The sequence below is a fragment of the Danio rerio genome, chromosome 10 (assembly GCF_052040795.2).
Source record: "Danio rerio strain M-AB ecotype USA chromosome 10, GRCz13ab, whole genome shotgun sequence".
NCBI classification, from domain to species: Eukaryota; Metazoa; Chordata; class Actinopteri; order Cypriniformes; family Danionidae; genus Danio; species Danio rerio.
In genome coordinates, this window is record NC_141030.1 from 23,462,651 (window position 1) to 23,484,632 (window position 21,982).

A 21,982-nucleotide genomic window follows, 5' to 3' on the forward strand; every position below is an offset into this window, starting at 1 on the left:
GCAATTACAATTGTACTAGTACGAAATCAGATTGGAGATATCTGCAGATATATTATGACTAGTCATATTCCTCCATTGACTTCCATTGAAAAATATTTGCAGATATCTCTAAATGAGTTTTGATTAGTCACAATTGTAATTAGAGATATCTCCAAATGAATTTTGACTAGTAACAATTGTAATTAGAGATATCTCTAACTGAGTTTTTACTAGTCATAATACATTTGGAGATATCTTTCATTCGTCATATTTAGAGATATTTACAAATATATTTGAAGATATCTCTAATTAATTTACTAATAGTCAAATTACAGTTGTAGATATCTTGAATTGGATTTTTGACTAGTCAAAATTCATTTGGAGATATCTCTAATTACAATTGTGACTAGTCAAAACTCATTTAGAGATATCTGAAAATATTTTTCAATGGAAGTCAATGGAGGAATATGACTAGTCAGTCATAATATATTTGCAGATATCTCCAATCTGACTAGTCGAATTATAATTATGACTATTCAAAATATAGTTAGAGATATCTCTAAATATATTTATGGATAGTCAGAACAAGGTTTAAATGCTAAAACGGCTTGCCATACGCTCTCACCCAGTAGCACAGTGAAGATTTCTCTAGTTATATCGTTTCAGTCGTTTGTTATGCATTGACATGCAGTCAAATATTTCGCCGAACAGTCCTTAGGGATGCAGTGACACGCAGTCAGATATTTCGCCCAGCAGATCCGGCACTTTTGGCGCTCATAAACAATCATAAAGCTCTCGTGCTGCAGGAATGAGGAGGTCTGCTGAAGGCGCGCAGCTGTCATGCTGTGAGGAGTTCTCGTCTTTAATAAACTACGGCAGTTTGCGATCCCTGAACAGTAAGAATGATTAATAAATCCATATGAAACAGCCCCTTAAAAGTCACGTATCGCTTTCAGTTTCGGGCTGGCGCGTTTTGCACTCACACACAAGCGTACCGCGCCAAAGCCCAAGTGAACCGCGCTCAGGCACACCTCTTTCAACCGGGCCAGGGCCGGCCAAGTGAACCGTGCTTGAGCCCGATTCAGCGCACTCACACTTCTCAAACGATCCGGGAAACGGGCCTGGGCACGGTATGGATGGCATAGTGTGAGTAGGCCCTTAGTGGTTCGGCTTTTTAAGTTTTAATTAAACTTATAGTTTCGGTGCTCTGCAAAAATGTGCGGGAGAGTGCCGACTAGCAGTGGGAACACATCAAATCTGTTCCACCAGATATAACATATTGAGAGTCAGAAGATGAGGCATCATAAAAGTTTAAGCCATCCTGTCGCCTCACCACCTTCCACCTTTTGACAGAAATTAGTGGAGTCAAAAGAAAAGGCTTGCAAACAGATGGCTAAAAGCGCCATGTAGGATTTACATCAAACTTTGCTTATCAACAACACGTCCATATACACCTATAAATACATATAAACTTAATACATAACTCGATCCTTGCATAAACTGCCATATTAACACACACAAACTTGCTACATTTTGGCATGTAGCCCTCGTGCAATTTTACAAAATAAAATTCACAAACATGTTTATCAGGAATCTGGTTATTGCAAAGCTGATGAAATAGAAAGAATGTGATTAACAGGTATTCAATCTGTTAAATAATGAAAATGTGTTATATAAAATACCAGAAAATATAAATAGACTTTAAAAAATATAAGAAATATTTTGTTAAACATTTTAATTTAATTAGGTAATCACACACTACCCCCAACCCTAAACCCAACCGTCACAGTATTGTAAAAACAGTAATTGTACTCAGTATTATTTATGTATTCTATTAAATTACCTTTCATTCATTCATTTTCTTGTCGGCTTAGTCCCTTTATTAATCCGGGGTCGCCACAGTGGAATGAACCGCCAATTTATCCAGCAAGTTTTTACGCAGCGGATGCCCTTTCAGCCGCAACCCATCTCTGGGAAAAATCCACACACACATTCACACACACACTCATACACTACGGACAATTTAGCCTACTTAATTCACCTGTACCGCATGTCTTTGGACTGTGGGGGAAACCGGAGCACCCGGAGGAAACCCACGTGAAGGCAGGGAGAACTCCACACAGAAACGCCAACTGAGCCGAGGTTCGAACCAGCGACCCAGCGACCTTCTTGCTGTTAGGCGACAGCACTACCTACTGCGCCTTATATTTTTTTATATAAAAATATAAATTATTGTTATACAGTGTCATAAAAAATGCTGCAATATTAATGTGCATTTCGCACTTCTGGCCGGCCGCATATCCAATCTAGACTTTACCCAAAATGCAATGTTGAACCAACTTCTTAAACTAACATCATATTGACGTTAAATATTGACAATTATTTGTCAGGTATGGAAACCAAAATCCAATGTCTGATAGACGTCACAGTGGTCACGTCCATACTACGTCAAGCTGTAACATCATTAGACGTTGATATTTGGTTGATTTGGCTGATGTTGAGTTCTGACATCAACCTGATTTTTATTTCCAAACTAAATGGAATATCCCCACTACTTTGTGGTAACTCATGTTGACATCCTCTGCCTGCTGGGACGAAATGTAGGATTTCATCTAAAAACAGTAAAGCAGCATGAATGTTTGCTTGTTTGTTTACATGAAGCACTTCAAAGAACGAATCTCTATACACTTGAAATATAACAACAACTTTGCAACTTTAAATGAATAGTTTTATATTTGAATGTCATTTTAAATTCCACTATGTGTGTGTACTGAAGCTTAAAGAAAACCAACTAATTAATTCAGAAATGATTACCAGTGTACTCCTCTATCACAAAAAAAAGGCTTATAGGATTTAACTTGCATTGAAATGTGTTTAACCAAACCAATAGCCATTGACATTTATGCAATGTCATTTCCTCAAAATAGCTTTACACAAACACTGCAGAATCGGTGTGGACATGAGCAATCGGTGTTGTGATCAAGTTACGATCTGTTCACCTTCAGAAAGAAACCAAAGCGAGACCCCAGCAATACAGATCAATTCCACTAGCTTCATATTTTTCATTTCAGGCCATATATCTTGAGGGCACTGTCATTTGTTAGGGGAAAACTGCTTTGCTCTGTTTGTGCCACAATCGTTTTTTATTTTACAAAGCCATGAAATAAAGTTAGTAGATTACATGTGTTGTTACATGTTTATGTTCATATAAGGGACGAGTCATAATATAAGGTGAGTTTGCTGGTGAGAGATGAAAGAGTTTATATGAAACAAAGATTAGTGGTTTATTAAACAATTATAATAAACTGTGAAAAGAGGAATTTAGGGTTTAAATAGTAATTATTAATCGAAATCAAACAAATAACAGGAGTGTTGCCAAAACAAAGAAATGATTAGAACAAAACAATCTTACTAAACACCAGCCCACTAAACTAACTAACCAGAGAAAAATATAGAAACAAATTGTAATCTTAGGCATATATATTACAATGCTTAAAAAGATGCTATCACCGAGTAATGCAAGTGTCATAGCAATTATGCAGATTCCTTTTATCAGGTCAAGTAGTCTACAGGAAAGCTTAGCTTTCAAAAAAACAACTATAAACAAGAGACAGCAAAAACTAGACCATAAAGTTTTATACAACATGCTGAAGAACTTTAGTTGGCACAATGCACATGAGTGTGAGGAATGTTTGGTGTTGAATCAGGCGCTCCTTTCGATCAGTGCAAGCAAATGTCTTTTTGTTGCGATGGATCAGCTCCTCTGATTGGTGCGCAGAGTGGCGTCACAATGATGAGTGACAGTTTCCTTCTCCAATGGTCACACATCTAGGACAGGAGGACAGGACAGAGTGCACAACAGGAAAGAGGAGAGAGAGCGAAACAGAAAACAAACACAAAACACACATGTAAAAGTGTAATGTTAACTTTGATAATTATCAAAAGCTTTTGTTTTTCTGTTGAACACAAAAGTAAAAAAATGTTCAAGAATGTTGGAAACTGGTAAACATTGTCTTCCATAGCAGAAAAAAAATTACTTTGGAAATCAATTGTTACCAGCTTACAAACTTTATCAAAATGCCATGTTCAACAGATAATAATGTGTTAAATATGCTTATAATTCCAGATTAATTAGTGTTCTAAATGTCCAAATGGCAAGTTGTGTAAATATTTTCTCAAACCTTTTTTATTACAATTTATTTGTACTTAGTTTTGCATTTTGTTCTAGTCCAATTTACATTTTTCCCTGCCTGGGCTAGCCAGCTAGATTCTTAGTCAGATTTTTGCAAGCAACTACTATCTTTTAAGTCGGCTGCCTACTGCTTGGTTTTGACAGAATTGGTTGTATACGTCTTATATTTCTAAAATTGTCCAAAATAAAAAGCGCTATGTCCTCTATTCATTCATTATAATCTAGTTTGATCCACACTGGCCATAATGCTCCAAGGGTCAACAAGAGGACCCTCATAATGATTTCAGTAGATTGCAAAATAAATCACGTCAAATGACATCAAAATATTTGTTAAGTGAAAATGTCTCATCCCAATTACATAAATGAAAATGCTGAAAAAATGCCTTCCTTTGATCTCTTCTTTCAAGATTTGAAACTTTTATGACTTTATTGCATGGCATATTGCAGATTATTTGTTGTTGTTGTTATTATTATTATTATTATTATTATTATTATTAAATACCATTTTTACCAAAAATTTAAATGCCAACAAGCAAAATGTTAATTCAGTGGAAATATTAACTATCTATTTTTCATATCAGAGGTGTGTGTAATAGTTCTTCTAAAAATAAAAATTCAGAAAGATGATACTCTGAAGAAACTGTGTAATTTATAGGAAAATTATAATGGAAATTTCACTTTTGGGAGAATGTTAATAAATAGAGTGTAATTTCTGCTTAATTGATCATAGGTCTAGGAAAAGTGCATTAAAAATATTGTTACAATACTTTATATTCTAAGTTGTGAACTTTTGAACCGCAGTTTGTTTGTTTTGTTTTCATAATCTCCATAGCCTGGATATCAAAGCTTTGTTTTAGCCTCTGAGATGTTTGCAGGCATTTGAAGGACAAAATATCGCCACTTGTCAAATATTTCAAAATTTTTCTCTCTCTTTTTTTATTTTTTATCTCCCTCTAAAATGAGCCTGGGGCGATCGTTCACACAATGTGAGTGCTGAAAACACTGAGATGAAAGCTCCAGTGTCTTCCTTCTGCATCTTCTATATAAGTACCTTTACTGTAAAATCCTTTTTGTGATTGTCCTCACCGTCAGCCAAGGAGATTTCACTAGCTGACCTATTTATCTCCTTCACATGAATAGTTTAGTATGGTAAACTGATCTGAAATCCACTAATATGCAGCTAAACCATATGATTTGTTTTTAAATTAAGAAATATCAACAAAAGACTGCTTAAATGTTTTATAGTTTAATAATAATAATAATTATTATTATTATTATTGTTGTTATTATTATTATTATCATTATTATTATTATTATTATTATTATTGTGTCTCAAAATAAATATAGATTGACTGAAAGCTACAATCCCAAATGATCTTTAAGTCTACTAGGACTGGTATAAATTTGATTAGACAAAACCGTGGACACGCCCATAAGTACATGATGAGTCATCTCTCTTTTAATTATGTTCTGTCAAGAATAAATAATTTTCACATATTTCTCCTTACAGAACAGCTTAGACATATTAGACCCTGTCCTCCACATATAATTTGCACGTTATCTCCGATATATGCTAATGCATCATAGTATAATAGCATCTGTAGCCTGACGATTCTTTTTGATGTAGACATCAGGAAATGATTAACGCCACTCTCTCCCACTAATCGCACATACAGGGTTCAGCCATTTAAGCCATGGCTCTGAAGAGAGTCGCTCCGAGGAAATGGGTGTTCCTTTCACAGTCGTTGGTCCTGTCTCACATGCTAATCCCGCCGTGGCCCAGATAGAAACATCTGAACCATGTTGAATGTTCCTCTCTCAAGGTGAGGTCCCCTGGTCAAAGCCGCCCGGCACTGGCACACAGTAATCCCCCATGAAGGCCTTCGAGTGTTTGGTTATCTCTGCCAAGGCAGCACAAGCACAGATTCCCTACACAGACTGCCTTTTGAGCGCAGACACAATTCCCCAAAGCCAGCTTGATTTCTTTCTTCTTCTTCTTTTTTTTTCTCCAGCGGGCACCTCAATGTATCGGATGTGACAGAGATTTAAAAGGATTAAGCAGCCTTTAAAATTCATCACAGTTACAGTTTGCCGCTGATAGGTACGAGCAAGTTGTGGAGTAGTAAACTTTCAGCACTAAATATAGCTGGCGGCGTTTAATCCCTTTCTATCGTGGATGTGGATTGCATGCCATTATGCAGGATCTCCACTCTTATGAAATCTCTGGAGATTATAGGAAGTCACAAAAACGATGGTGGGAAGGAAGTAGCATGTGTGTTGTTCAGACAATGTTTACAGACTAAAGGTATATTCGAGGACCATGACGAATGCAGTTGTCTTTTCTATGCTAATGTATTTCTTAATAAGAGAAACAGTTGAGGCTGCACCCACTCTGTAAACATAAACGGTAAGGAATTTGAATCATTTTCATGCATTAAAGGGTTAGTTCATCCGGAAAAAAAAGGGAAAATGCTTTCTTCATTTACTCTTTGCTTGTTTCTTCTGATATATTGAATGTTGTAAACTTGAAATCATTGTCTTCCACATACTATTGTCTTCCACAGTATTTGTTTTCTTTTACTCTGGTTACAGGTTTCCAGCATTTTTTCAGCTTTTTTCAAAGTAACTTAGTTTATATTGAGCCGAAGAATAGAAAGGAAGAAAGAAACAGATTTGAGACAAGTGAAGGGTGACTAAATGATGATGTTGGCAGCCCTATAACACCAAATTGGTTTGAACAAAACGATAGATGTGCCCATGAGTGCAGGATGAGTCAATGGTAGGGCCAGACAGATTTTGCGGACATTTTTTATTATTTCTCCAGAGAATTTTGTACAAAAAAAATCTGCAGATTTGTGTGGAATTATTTATCATGTCTACTTTGCTTAGAATCATAACTAAAAACCTTATATATGAAATAAAAAATAATCCATTTGACGTATTTAATGTTTATAATGCAAATCCAATTAGATTCACTTATTTGGTAAAAATATTTATTATTATTTGGCAAAGTAAGTCTCTTATGTACTATATCTACTAAAAGACAAAACATATTACTTTACAAACTGTATTGTAAATACATCATATGAACATTCTAATATTACTATTATTATTTCACAATAATATTAGTGAAATTAATTAAAAAACTTAATGGATATAATTTTACACAAGTACATAGCATCCATGATGGGCAAAAAATTTGTGGAAATCTGCAAATTTCTGTGCGCGATTCCGTGTTCATTCATTTGTCATTCATTGGTATGGAGTAAAAGAACATGATTTACAGAACCTTTCTGTACATTAGGCATAGGCTGGTATAAGATTATTACGGTATAATAATCTTGGATCACGATATTGTCATTACTGCTCTTAAATATATTATTTTAAATGTTTGGGTAAAAACTTTTCCCCTTTGAACACAATATACTTTATTTTATAAACATTTAAAATATTTTGTAAAAGTAAACATGTCAGGCTAAATAATTCAAATGAATCATTGACTTCTGCTGTCTTCATTAGTTTAAAAAAAACTCAGATTTCTTTACAATTAAAGAATTCCATCTTTAGATATCTTTTCTGCTGGAGATACTGCTGTCCTGAAAAGCATCCTTAGGAAGGATAAAACAGGTTAAGCAGTGGCGCAGTTGGCGTTTCTGTGTGGAGTTTGCATGTTCTGTTGCAGGTTTCTTCCGGGTGCTCCGGTTTCCCCCACAGTCCAAAGACATGTGGTACAGGTGAATTGGGTAGGCTAAATTGTCCGTAGTGTATGTGTGTGTGTGTAAATGTGCGTGTGGATGTTTCCCAGAGATGGGTTGTGGCCGGAAGGGCATCCGCATGCAGCGTAAAAACTTGCTGGATAAGTTGGCAGTTGATTCCGCTGTGGCTACCCTAGATTAATAAAGGGACTAAACCGACAAGAAAATTAATAAATAATTTGTTAATAATATAATATAATATAATATAATATAATATAATATAATATAATATAATATAATATAATATAATATAATGACAAACCACTAATTGCCTAAACTGAAATACAAACGTGCAACCCCTTTTTTTTCCATTGCAATATCATGCACTGTGTTCCCTTTAAAAGTAAACAAGGTCATTTTGTTTTTACTTTAAGCTGATTTGAGCAGTATGTAGTCGGTTGTGTGCAATCAACAAGATTTTGTTTCTAGCCTGAAATGAAATGAAAGAAGTTCTCAATGATTTTTGCTGTTTGCTGCTCATGCTGATCTGAAACCACATTTATTTTTCTATTCAGCCTCGAGGCATGCACAGAAAAACACAAGCTGCCTCTACAGGCCAGTGTAGCAATTTCTATTTATCAAATCACTAAAGCTAAAAAGAAAAGGGAACGTTTTATCTCTATCGTTTTATCTATCTATCTATCTATCTATCTATCTATCTATCTATCTATCTATCTATCTATCTATCTATCTATCTATCTATCTATCTATCTATCTATCTATCATCTATCTATCTATCTATCTATCTATCTATCTATCTATCTATCTATCTATCTATCTATCATCTATCTATCTATCTATCTATCTATCTATCTATCTATCTATCTATCTATCTATCTATCTATCTATCTATCTATCCTCCCTCATCCATATGTCTGTTTCTGTTTTTAATTATGTGAATTAATATTTTATTCAGGTTAAGTACTCCGTAATTAAAATAAATTGTGAAATGTGCTCATTCACATCTGCTATATACAGTATGTCACTTGAACTCTATGACTGTATATTCTTTCCCCCCTCTGGCAAATGCAATTAAGCTAAATTAAATTCATTTTATATGTATGAATCATTTAATTTAGCTTTTTGTTTTGACAGTGCAGTTTATTTCTCTCTTTTCTGTTGCAGTCTCTTTGAACCAGAGAATTACAGCAACACACTAACATGTTGTGCAGAAATGAGTGGAAGGAGAGTATAAGTATTATACACTGCAGGGTTTCACAGCCGAAGATGAGAACTTGTTGTTGTCTCTTTTTCCTGTAACAGTTTAGGGAGGGAAGATACAATTCAGATTCACAAAAGGCTTTAAAGTTTAGGTGCGAGATTTTACTGGAATACTAGTTTGAACCTGTTAAAGAGCTTTAGTATGAAACATTTTAATATGGATCAAACACTCTTTTAAACTTTGCAGAACTATTTAATCCTTGATCATTCCATACCCCTCGCAAACACAATCCAGGGTTACTTCCTTTAAGTTTCAGACTGCTAATACTTTTCCCAGGGTTATTATTGATATTATTACATGGTGAGTATTTGTGTTTGTTTGGCTAAGTCACCGCAGCATCCATTTATGAATGATGCAGCATATTATACATAGTTTACATTGTCCTTTTGCAAACTTTCCAGAAAATTTTGTGTTTGAATGTACTTCTCAGTCTCTTTGCTTTATTCTACAATGTGGAAGTGCGCTCATTTTTGTGATTGTTTTAGAACTTCAGACTCAGTTGTCTACAGAAGAATGACTGAGACTTTTAAGCAGCAGAAAACTACCAAATTACTTGCTTTACAAACAAGTGTGTTCATGACTATACATAAGAAGTGGAATGATGTAATATGAAAACATCAGTTTGTGACATTACAAGCTTTTTTTAATGTCTTAAAATCAGTGAAAGTGAAGTCTTGTGCCAAAAAGATTACAATCCCCGCGCTACTTGTGTATCAGAAATAAAGTCGATAATATACATTGAGATAGGGCAGCAAGAGGGAGAGAAATTTAATAAATTATTATTATTATTTTTAGAATTATTACTGGAGAATTGTTTGTAATGAATGTGCTCATATCAACTCATCACTTGACAACAATCACAAACAAATTTTTGCAGGAATGATCTGAGTACTATAAATTGAAAAACGTCATCCCTGAGCTATAAAGCAGCCACCGTTTGTTGGTTTTTGTTTTTCATTGTCTATTAAAAGAATTAGAGAAGTGGGCAGCAAACAAAATTTCAGAACGCTCGTGCTAGACTTACAGACAGGTGATCCTGGTTGCTCAGAGACTTTTAAAAATGCAGTGCACTGGGCTTAAATAAAAAGTCTACCAAAAAAATTGCAGCAACCTCACACATTTCCACCTTATTCTTATTATGTGCTCCATGTACACTCCAGGCCTGTACAAAGACTGCACATAGTGTATTAAAAGAACAGAATTTGCAATTGTAGCTTTAGTAGCTGCATCCTTTGTTACAGTAATAGAAAATAGTTTGACGTACTTGTGCATTTTTAGTTTAGTGCAATTTTATAAATAAACTAAATGTCCTATCTTTCTCACGTATCTTCATGATGGTGTTTATTGTGAAGATGATGTAGGGGCAGCATGAGAGTCATTTGCCTTGAGCTGCAGTTCAGTTTGCACTGGCCCTGACTGTTTTGTGTTACATATTGTCAACTATTACAAATTTTAACAAATATATTTTATTATTTTGCATTTTTCAGTGTGTGATTTTGAGAGTGTAGAAAGCACACAAGTAGGAGGCTGAGACAGGCTACTGTAGCTCTGTAACTTGACAAATCTACATGACATTCTGTTTTGCAAATCTATTTGTGTGACATCACATGCTGAAACCACAACATACAAACAATGAAAATGATTATCTCAAGCACTGGTGCTGTATATAAACAGGCTAAAGGTTGTAATTATGTATATAGTGATACTGGCCAGGTTTGCTTTCTAACGTTAAGTGAATCTTTTCAAAGTTTGCAAAAAATTATAATAATAGTCACAAATGTGCATTTCCATCAAGTTGTTTAACTGCGGACTGTAGTAATAGTAACCTACTGTAGCAACCAATAGTAAACAAGGCAAGCATTATTACGACACATGATTAGTCACATGGGGGTAATATTTAATTATTTAATATAATTATTATATTAAAAATGTTTAATTATTATAATCTCCAATTATTCAATTGAACCCTTTTTCAAATCAAAAAAAAACTCAAGCAATCATAAAAACTAATTAAAGCAAATTTAAATTGTATTCAAAATTTGGCATTTCAAAAAATGTGTGTTAACACATGCTGCTGGAATCCCAGCTACTGATGTACCGTACAAAACACTTAACATAATTCAGTGCTTTGACAATACACATTGAGGTTATTTTTATTTTTTTGATAAGAAACAAGTCAGAAAACATTTGCAAAATAAAATGAAAATAAAATAAACTTCCAGATGCCAAGGCATTAACACTGAGAACAGTGTTTAGATCAGTGTTTCTCAACCACCAGTTCTGCACATTTTCCCTGTTTTCTAAACCATACACGCCTGATTCAGATCATCAGCTCATTAGCAGAGACTGAAAAACCTGTAATGGTTGTAAGAGACAAAGGAGACATCCAAAACATGCAGTGTTGGTGGTCCTCCAGGAACATGGTTGAGAATCACTGGTTTTACATGTGCTACACAATTTCCTCTCTCAATAACAAAATGAAAAATACCAGCAGCCACAGCTCTCACATGGTCACCCACTGAAGCTAAGTAGGGCTTTGCTTGGTCAGTACCTGAATGAGAGACAACATGGAAAAGAGGTTGCTGCCGAAAGTGCTGTTTGTGAGACAAACAGGGGCGCTTAACCTGGGGTCTGTTTGGGTCCTAATGCCCCAGTATATTGATGGGGACTCTATACTGCTCAGTGAGCGCCGTCTTTCGGATGAGACTTTAAACCGAAGTCCTGATTCTCTATGGGCGTTAAAAATCCCAGCATGTCTTTCGAAAAAGAGGTAGGGGTTTAACAATGGCATCCTGGCCAAGTTTGCCCACTGTCCTCTGTCCATCATGGCCTCCTAACCATCCCCATATCATAATTGGCTTCATCAGTGGTGGATGAGGAGATTCCCCAAAAAATGTGTAAAAGCACTTTGAGTGTCCAGAAATGTGCTATATAAATGGGATGAAATGGAATTATTAACACGTGTGAAATGAAAAATGTGTCTTTAACAAAATAAGAGACTTTTTGCACAAGCTCAGTATTTCATCTGCATAATGTAAATGTATGAGGTAACTAAAATTACACCATTGATTGTTAATTAGAAAATTAACTATTGTTCAAGATCTTTTCATTGCATCACTTTAACATAGTAACTTTTATTGGCATTACCTTGATCATTAAACCATTTGTTTACTTCAGGACTGTTTTAAAATTGTGTTATTATCTGTGTTTTACATTATTAGTACATTAATAATTCATCTGAAACCACTGTCCTAACTCAAGCGTTACATAACGTGTGCGGACGATATTCTGTAAGCCACAACTAAAGTGACTAAAGCCAGACTGAAGCAGTAGAGTCTGGTCTCTAACAAAGCTTTGAGCCCAAGGCAAGATCACACTCAACAGCAGAGGTTAAAATATTTAATACTTTGTCAGAACCTTTTCAGATGCCTTTTCATTGATAGCCCTTGGAGCAGATTTTGTACTTTTAGCTTGTTTTACTTTGTCAGGAGAAAATACATCCAGCCTGAGAGCCATGTTACATAATAATGCACAGCAGCTCTTTCTCTCCCGCTCTCTTTGAGGACAGTTCTGTGCTAAATCAGCTATCGTGAGTGGTATTTCATCATCTCTTGAGTCGTGTTGGTGTTTAGGCGAACCCTCGGTTTGAACACACTTTGATGTGAATAAATAACCGGTTTCATCATCAACAATGGCGTCATGAAGAGGACTGGATGTATCGATACGAGAGAAGCATTTGTTTGGTCAGAAGATTTGATGAGAGATTAAACTGAGGTGACATTAAATAATTCATTGATTCATTTTGCCAGAAGTTAGACTAAAACTTTACATGTTTATATGTCCTACTTTTAATTTTTTTTTACCAAACTAGAATATAGATCGCCTTAAGACTAACATATTGCAGCTAAACCTAATAATTAAGATTTTACTGGGACTTTATGAGTGCATACTATGATTAGTAAGATGTCACATTATTTATAGAGAATGGTAATGTGAAACGCTAAACTGGATACCATTCACCTCTATAGGTTTATTGTATCATACATACACTGACGTGTAATAAACTATAAGGGCTCACAATACAAATCAGGAAGAAAGTTATACAGTATATGGAAATGTTTTCATGGCAGCAACTCAGTGATACCCTGTTGTTTACAGATAAGCCTGTTCATTTATTTGATCTGCTCCCTCTGCATCTGCACTCAGCTTCTCTAGTTCCACTTTAGCCATGAAGACAGAATATTATGGAAGGCATATATTCAGCTTCTAACACACACAAAGAGAGTTTAAAAAGCTATTAGTCCATTTTATTCTGAGTGCTTATGAGATGTTTTTCAACAGGTAGTACTAAAGTCTGCTTTTTTCTGTGGTGATGTACATTGGTTTACATTGTGTGCTCCTGACCATGCCCAAAAACATGGCAGAATACTATCACTGGGAAGATTATTGGGCACTTGTTTGACTACTTACAGCTCTTGTTGACTGGAACAAAATCTATATTATCCCCTCTGGTCCATTAATGTGTTATTTTGCCTACATTTTGTGGCCTCTATATACTCGCTTGCTTGGTTCATGTCAGTTACAAATTACATTGTTTCATGCAGGAGTTGCATCAAGTTCACATGCGTAAAAGACTACTATAAAGGTACCTCAACATTTCACTGACAAATGTAAAACATTTGTGATGATCTATTGGCCAAATGTTTTAGATAATATAGAATCCATTCAACGATTTGCTTGTTGAGATAATGTTAACAGGGTGTTTTATTCATTCAGTCATGAAGGCTCTCAAAGTACATGTCAATGACCAAATTCAACCTCTAGTGGACAGTAGCAGACTCCAAAATAAGATGCGGATTCAGAGTTTCACATGAGGTGGTTATTAATTAGCAAATAATATAAATATTACAAACGTATACATTAGATTACATTGTCTGCGTCCTTACAACATGCTATGTGATGAGATTTGCAGTGATAAGCAATTTGGCTTTTTGCACCAAACAAAAGACGACAGAAATTTAAATACCATCAGAAACACATAAATAAATACCATATCAGAAACACATAATAGTGCACTTACTGCACTCTGACGAAACGGTAAGGTTTACAATCTAATTAATACATATTAAACCTCCTTAACACTATTAAATGTAGATGCTGAATTACCAAAGCTCAATTTCAGACAGTTTATTCTGAAGTGAACTAGTGTATCTGCTGCTGCTTTCAGTAGTATGGCAATAAATTTCAGGTAAAATGGCATTCAAACTCACATTGTTAGCATTTAACACTGAATAAAGCGCATGAAATGTAACGGAGGTGATCACGTATCCTGTTGTTCACCTGTGAGAAATAAAAGCCGTTTCTAAAACAGAAACTTCAGGTGTTGGTTAGGACAAAAATTCCTTTTAGTGTAGAAAATATATTTTCTATCCTGTAACATTAGTACGTTTAGTTAGAAAATGGCAACCTGCGCTTGCGTTGACTCATCAGAGAAGCAGAGTGAAAATCTATTTTGACCCAGGGGTGCAATAGCTAGTTCAACCACTGGGTGTCAAACTTACATACTGCACCTATTTCTTGCAATGTAGCACAATGTAACATTGCTCTAACTTGAAATGCGTCCCCACATTAAATCCTTGAATTTGAGGGTGGTCATTTGACCTGAAAAATCTTTGAAAGGCTCTGAATTTGAAGTTGGGACCCTAAACATTTAGTTTGGATCATGAATATTTTTTTTCCTCAGTTCAAAATAAGAAAAACTTTATTTAATAAACTCTTATGCTGTTTTTAAATCCTAAATAATTCAGATAAAGTATTCACAGACATTTGAAATCCTCACAATCATCTGATAACATTTTTTTCTCTCTTTATACAGAAAATGAATGTTTAAGCCCTTTGGCCCAATGTGATGACCTCAATTTTGCTGTAATGTTTTGTCTGGGCTATTCAACTGTATATTATGCATTTTGTCGACGGCACTTTAATTAATGCTTTGATCTGCTGAAGAAGAAAGCAAAAGACACAAGCGAAGGCTCAAAGGATAATTTCATCGGTTATGATTTTCATGTTTTCTCCTCTTAAAAGTGGAGATCAATACTGTTTTACACTCGGGCATGCCTGAGGTTATGTGCAGCCGAGCATGATGAGATAATTACTTCAAAGCTCAGTGGGTCTTCAGAGGTATGTTGATTAGACTGGAGGCTTTCTGATTGCTTTTGTTTGTGCCTAACTCTAAGTGCCCTATTATCATTTGTTTATCATATTTTAGACCTAAATTAGTTACATTTCAAGCTACTTCCTTTACTAAGTTAAATGAAAAATTATATAAGCTATAAGACCATGTGGTATTGTGATTTATTTTTTTTTTTCATTTAATACTGTATAAATATCAGCATTTATTTGATTATCATTTGATATTTTTAATTGTTTAATGACTTATTGATTAATTGTTTGATTAATTATTGTAAACATAAGATTTTTGTTTTTTTTACAAGAAATAAATTAGATAATGTTAAGATTTTTAAACTGAGCAATGTTGTGAAGCTGTAATTTTTCCAATGCTACAGTAACACTATTATATATATATTATCTTCATAACCTAATCTGTTTCTTCTCTGGCTTTTCTTTTTAGTCAGCATCTTGGATCACAGTTGACTATTAATAGAGGTTACTAGACAACCAACAAACAAGATTGATTTTTGTGTATTAGACAATTTAGCAATTCAATTCAAATTTTGGGTATTAGAAAATTCAGGTAACTTTTTAATTCCAGCCAAAATGTATATTTTTTATAGGATCTGGCATCTATTGCTAGATCGTATTCATCTGGTGTGTAGACTGTAATCTGCACAAAACAACACCATTAAACCCTGCAGGCACAGGACGTCAACATGATGTCATATTGACTTGTACATCAATGTACCCCAACTACGTGAGGACGTTAGATTTTGTTTGGAAATTTGGATTAACATCAGAACAATGTCTGGCCGACATCATTGTCCAGTGTACAACCTAAAATTAACCACATATCGAAGTCTTATCACTTAACCTTGACATTGTCTGGACATTACCACTATGACATCTATCAGACGTTAGATTTTGGTCACTTTCCAACACAACCTAAAATCAACCAGGTATCAGCATAATTTTACGTAGATATTAGATGTACAAAGTAACATTGTCCTTAGACACTGGCTAGATGTTGAATTTTGACATAAGTTGTTGATCCTAGACCATCATCATTTAAAAACAATGTAAATTCACCGATGTTGATCCTGGACCATCATCATTTAAATACACTTTAAATTCGCTAATGTTGATCCTGGACCATCATAATTTAAATACAGTGTAAATTCGCTAATGTTGATCCTGAACCATCATAATTTAAATACAGTAAAATATCACTAATGTTGATCCTGGACCATCATGATTTAAATACATTGTAATTTCACCATTGTTGATCCTGGAGCATAATTTAAATTCAGTGTAAAACCCCTATTGTTGATCCTGGGCCATCACAAACACAGTGTAAATTCACTAATGTTGATCCTGGACCATCATCATTTAAAAAATGTGTAAATTCGCTAATGCTAATCCTGGATCATCATCATTTAAATACAGTGAAAATTCACTAATGTTTTTCCTGGACCATCATTATTTAAATACAGTGTAAATTGAAAAATGTTGATCCTGGACCATCAAAAACTTTTCATTACAGTGTAAATACACTAATGTTGATCCTGGACCATTACCATTTAAATACAAAGTTAATTTACTAATGCTGAACCTGGACAATCATTATTTAAACACACTGTAAATTCACTATTGTTGATCCTGGACCATCACAAACAGTTAATTACAGTGTAAATTCACTAATGTTGATCCTGGACCATCGCAAACATTTAATTACTGTGTAAAATAATGGACCATCATTTAAATACTGTGTAAATTCAATAATGTTAATCTTGGACCATCACAAACATTTAAATACAATATAAATTGACTAATTTTGATCCTGGACCATCATTTAAATACAGTGTAAATTCCCTTTTATTGACCCTGGACCATCAAAATTTAAATAAAGTGTAAATTCGCTAATGTTGATCCTTGACAATCACAAATATTTAAATGCAGTGTCAATTTACTAACGTTGATCCTTAACCATCATTGTTAATTAAATACATTGTAAATTCACTAATGTTGATCCTGGACCATCATCATTTAAATACAGTGTAAATTCACTAATGTTGATCTTGGACCATCACAAATATTTAAATACAGTGAAAATTTATCTGCACAACTCTGGTTTACTTTGCACTCATTTGCTATATGCCCTTAATGTCATTGTATTGTTTACAATTTTATTACCTATGTATTTTTTAGACCACGTTTTATGTACAATGTATATACTGTAAATTTTCTTTTTCTTAAAACTCTACTATTTATATATATATATATATATATATATATATATATATATATATATATATATATATATATATATATATATATATATATATATATATATATATATTAATGTTAAGCACCTTGGGTCTGAAAGTAACGCAATTTCGATTCTCTATATGTCTTGTACATGGCTGAATTGACAATAAAGCTGACTTTGACTTGACTTTGAAATTCACTAATGTTGATCCTGAACCATCATCATTTCAATGCAGTGTAAATTCACTAATGTTGATCCTAGACCATCGTCATTTAAATACAGTGTAAATTCACTAATGTTGATCCTGAACCATCATAATTTTTTAAATACAGAGTAAATTCACTAATGTTGATCCTGGACCATCATCATTTAAATACAATGTAAATTTACTAAAGTTGATCCTGGACCACCATCATTTAAACAAAGTGTAAATTCACTATTGTTGATCTTGAACCATCACAAACATTTAAATACAGTGTAAATTCACTAATGCTGATCCTGGACCATCATCTTTTAAATAGAGTGTAAATTCACTAATGTTATCCTGGTCCATCATAAATATTTAAATACAATGTAAATTCACCAACGTTGATCCTGAACTATCATAATTTTCAATGCAGTATAAATTCAGCAATGTTGATCCTGGACCATCATCATTTAAACAGTGTAAGTTCACTAATGTTGATCCTGGACCATCATCATTTAAATACAATGTAAATTTACTAAAGTTGATCCTGGACCACCATCATTTAAACAAAGTGTAAATTCACTATTGTTGATCCTGGACCATCACAAACATTTAAATACAGTGTAAATTCACTAATGCTGATCCTGGACCATCATCTTTTAAATAGAGTGTTAATTCACTAATGTTATCCTGGTCCATCATAAATATTTAAATACAATGTAAATTCACTAACGTTGATCCTGAACTATCATAATTTTCAATGCAGTATAAATTCACTAATGTTGATCCTGGACCATCATCATTTAAATACAGTCTAAATTCACTATTGTTGATCCTGGACCATCACAAACATTTAATTACAGTGTAAATTCACTAATGCTGATCCTGGACCATCATTATTTGAATGCAGTGTAAATTCACCATTGTTGATCCTGAACCAGCATAAACATTCAATTACAGTGTAAATTCACTATTGTTGATTCTGGACTATCATCATTTAATTACAGTGAAAATTCACTACTGTTGATCCTGAACCATCATAAATTTTTAAATACACTGTAAATTTACTAATATTGATCCTGGACCAACATAATTTAAATACACTGTAAATTCACTAATGTTGATCCTGAACCATCATCAATTAAATGCAGTGTAAATTCACTAATGTTGATCCTGGCCCATCATAGTTTAAATACAGTGTAAATTCACTAATGTGGATCCTAGACTATCATCATTTAAATACAGTGTAAATGTACTAATGTTGATCCTGTACAATCTTCATTTAAATACAGTGTAATTTCACTAATGTTGATCTTGGAACATCATCATTTAAATACAGTGTAAATTTACAAAGTTGATCCTGGAACATTATCATTTAAATACAGTGTAAATTCAACAATGTTGATCTTGGACCATCATCATTTAAATGCAGTGTAAATTCACCAATGTTGATGGTCCAGAATTGTCTAGGATTAACATTTTATCAACACATATTGGCATAAGTTACGTCCAAATAAGTTGCCAATTCTTGTGACTTCATATGATTTCACTAGCATGAAAACTAGTTTACCCCTCATTGGGAGATGAGCAAAACATACTAAAATGTACAATTGAGATCCTGCAAGTTAATACATTTAGCCACTAAATCCAAAAGCTTTTAACTGCTGTAAGATTGTTTAAGGTGTATAGAAGTGCATCTCTAAACAAACAATACTTGAAACTTACAGCAGCAGAGCAAAATCACAATACTATCAACTGAGCAGACAGTTCATACATGCTAGTGGACAATAAAATATTGCAAAAAGTCTGCCTGTCCTAACAAGTCTTGAGTTTTGATCCAACATTCACATGGTCAAAATTTGATGAAGAGCAAGAAATCTATCCTGCCTTGTATCATAAGTTTAGGCTGGTGCCATACAGTATGTAATGAAGTTGGGGATATTTTCCTGGCACACTTTGGGCCATTTGTAAAAATTGAACATTATGTCAATGCCACAACCTACCAGTGTGCTGTTACTGAGCATGTCTATTTCTTTTGGACCACAGTGTACCCATCTTGTGAAGATTACTTCCTAAATAATAACATGTCATTCAACAAAGTCAAGCAGAGAACCTTTGGGATGTGCTGGAATTGAAGATTTGGCTCATCAACATGCGGCTGACAAATCTGGTGATGCCATCATGTCAATATGGACCAATCTTTCTGAGGAACATTTCAGGCAGTTCTAAGGACATAAACCTAGTACCTTGTACAGTGATCTCACAATTTTGCTGATTTATTTTTGTGCAATTTGACATGCTTTTTTCTACAGCGCATTGTGTTCTGCGTCCTGATTAGCATATTGTGTTCTTCGTCCTGATTGACTGTAGACCACTGTCAATCAATGTCCTGTCTCCTGTACAGTACAGGATGCATTCAGCTTACCTAATTTACATACATGCTGGTATATGAACTACAGGTTCTAGTCATGCAACGCACACACACACAGTCCACTGATTACACTCCCACAGCTGATTCTATTCATGGACTGATTACACACACAAATATATGGCTCACTTTAGCACTCTCATTGCTGAGTCCTGTATACTGTATACCCTTGCCTTGCTTTGCCATGTTTTTGGCCCTCGCCTTGTTTGTTTATTTGTGATGTCTGCTGCCTGCCTGTACTGACCATCTGCCTATTTATCAACCACAACTCTGGATTGCCAGTATACATTTGTTTGCCCCTTGTGTTGACCGTTGCTCGCCTGACCATCTCTTTTTAATAAACCTGCGTTTGGATCTGCACTTCCTTTGTCAGCGTCCGCTTCACATTACACTAACCATCGCACAAAAAGTTGGACTTCTGGACATGCTAAAAGAAGGTAGAAGTTATACGTGAGTGTTTAAACGAGATAAAAATGTGATTATGTTAATGCCTGTCTGAAGAATAGTGTTGTGAGTGATTTTACTGCCTTAAAAATCTATAATAATTGTAAAAAAATAAATAAAGCTGACTACATGGATTTCACCTATTGCGGGTTATTTTTAGAACGTAAGTCCTTGATTAATCAGGGACCACTGTACTAGCAAGATACCTAATAAAGTGATCATTACATATTACAATGTGTAATTTCTTATTTTATTTTTTGTAATTTAGCCAAATTAATCACGCAATTTTTTTTTTTTTCCTAGAGCTTAGACATTCAAAGTAACAAAGCATACTCCACTGCGTATGCCTCTTTAGATCTACTCAGAGCCGTTCAATTCCCTCGAGGACCCAGCCATAGAAAGGCTCTTGATGCTGATAATACAGCACATTATAGCCCTGGGAGTCACTCTCTGTAAATCTCATATGATAATTTTTCATTTAAGAGGATGAACTGCGCTTTTTTTCCTATGCAATCAGCCTGATCTATTTGTTGTGTAAATGCATTTGCTCTCACATATTCGAGATTCCACATGCTAATGTTTCACATTGCTACAGTATATATTTGATAGTCGCCATTAACACCATCAGAGCAATTGAGTGGCGTTGAATTAGCTGCCGAATTGCCCCGATAATATGGACTTGATGGGGACATTTACTGAGGATATGCCTGAGTAACTCCTCACATCCGCTGGACAGAGATGGTTTCATTTGCCATTTAGATGTCAGGTTTTGCTCATAAATTGCAACTGAAATAGTGCAGATAAAAGCTGCCAGAGCTAATATTTCTGCGGACCAACACTATTTGTGTGTTGTAAGTGTTTTGTTGAAATCGCAAGCTCGATAAGATCATGCGATGGCCCTGTAAGAAAGGATTAATTTAGCTCTCGAAAAGCCATTACCACGATATATACCCTCCATCGATACTGAATCCGACTCAGATAAAGGTTTTCTTGCTTTCTAAAAAAGGTTAGCAATCTCAAGGCCATATGTTAGCGCTGATAGCAACTCTGAAACTGACCATCAGCTCAAGCGTCAAGTGCATTTCATATGTATTGGTGTTTGGAGATAGTTGCAGTGTTCGAGATGAATCTGCGGCGTTTGTTCCCAGAGGCTTTCCGTAGTGTCTCAGATACCCTGTGGTATGGCATTAGCCGCTGGTCTTATGTGGCGGGACGCTCTCGTGTGCTGCCTGATGTTACGTCCTGTTGTGCGCTATCAGGATCAAGGCTTAGCGCTGCAGGGAGGGTGAGCCTGAAATTGCATCGAAATGTTGATTGCATAGCTAATGTGTT

The 21,982-nt window shown here is 34.7% G+C and overlaps 2 long non-coding RNA genes across 5 annotated transcripts in view; both read left to right on the plus strand.

Moving 5' to 3' along the window:
- LOC147842043 (uncharacterized) overlaps positions 1-21,982 on the plus strand; it is a 120,407-nt gene that overhangs the window by 63,304 nt on the left and 35,121 nt on the right. The window lies entirely within an intron of this gene.
- On the plus strand, positions 12,467-20,884 carry LOC147842045 (uncharacterized). The gene is made up of 2 exons (XR_015500999.1): positions 12,467-12,922; positions 19,825-20,884. It is a non-coding gene; the product is annotated as an uncharacterized LOC147842045 (long non-coding RNA).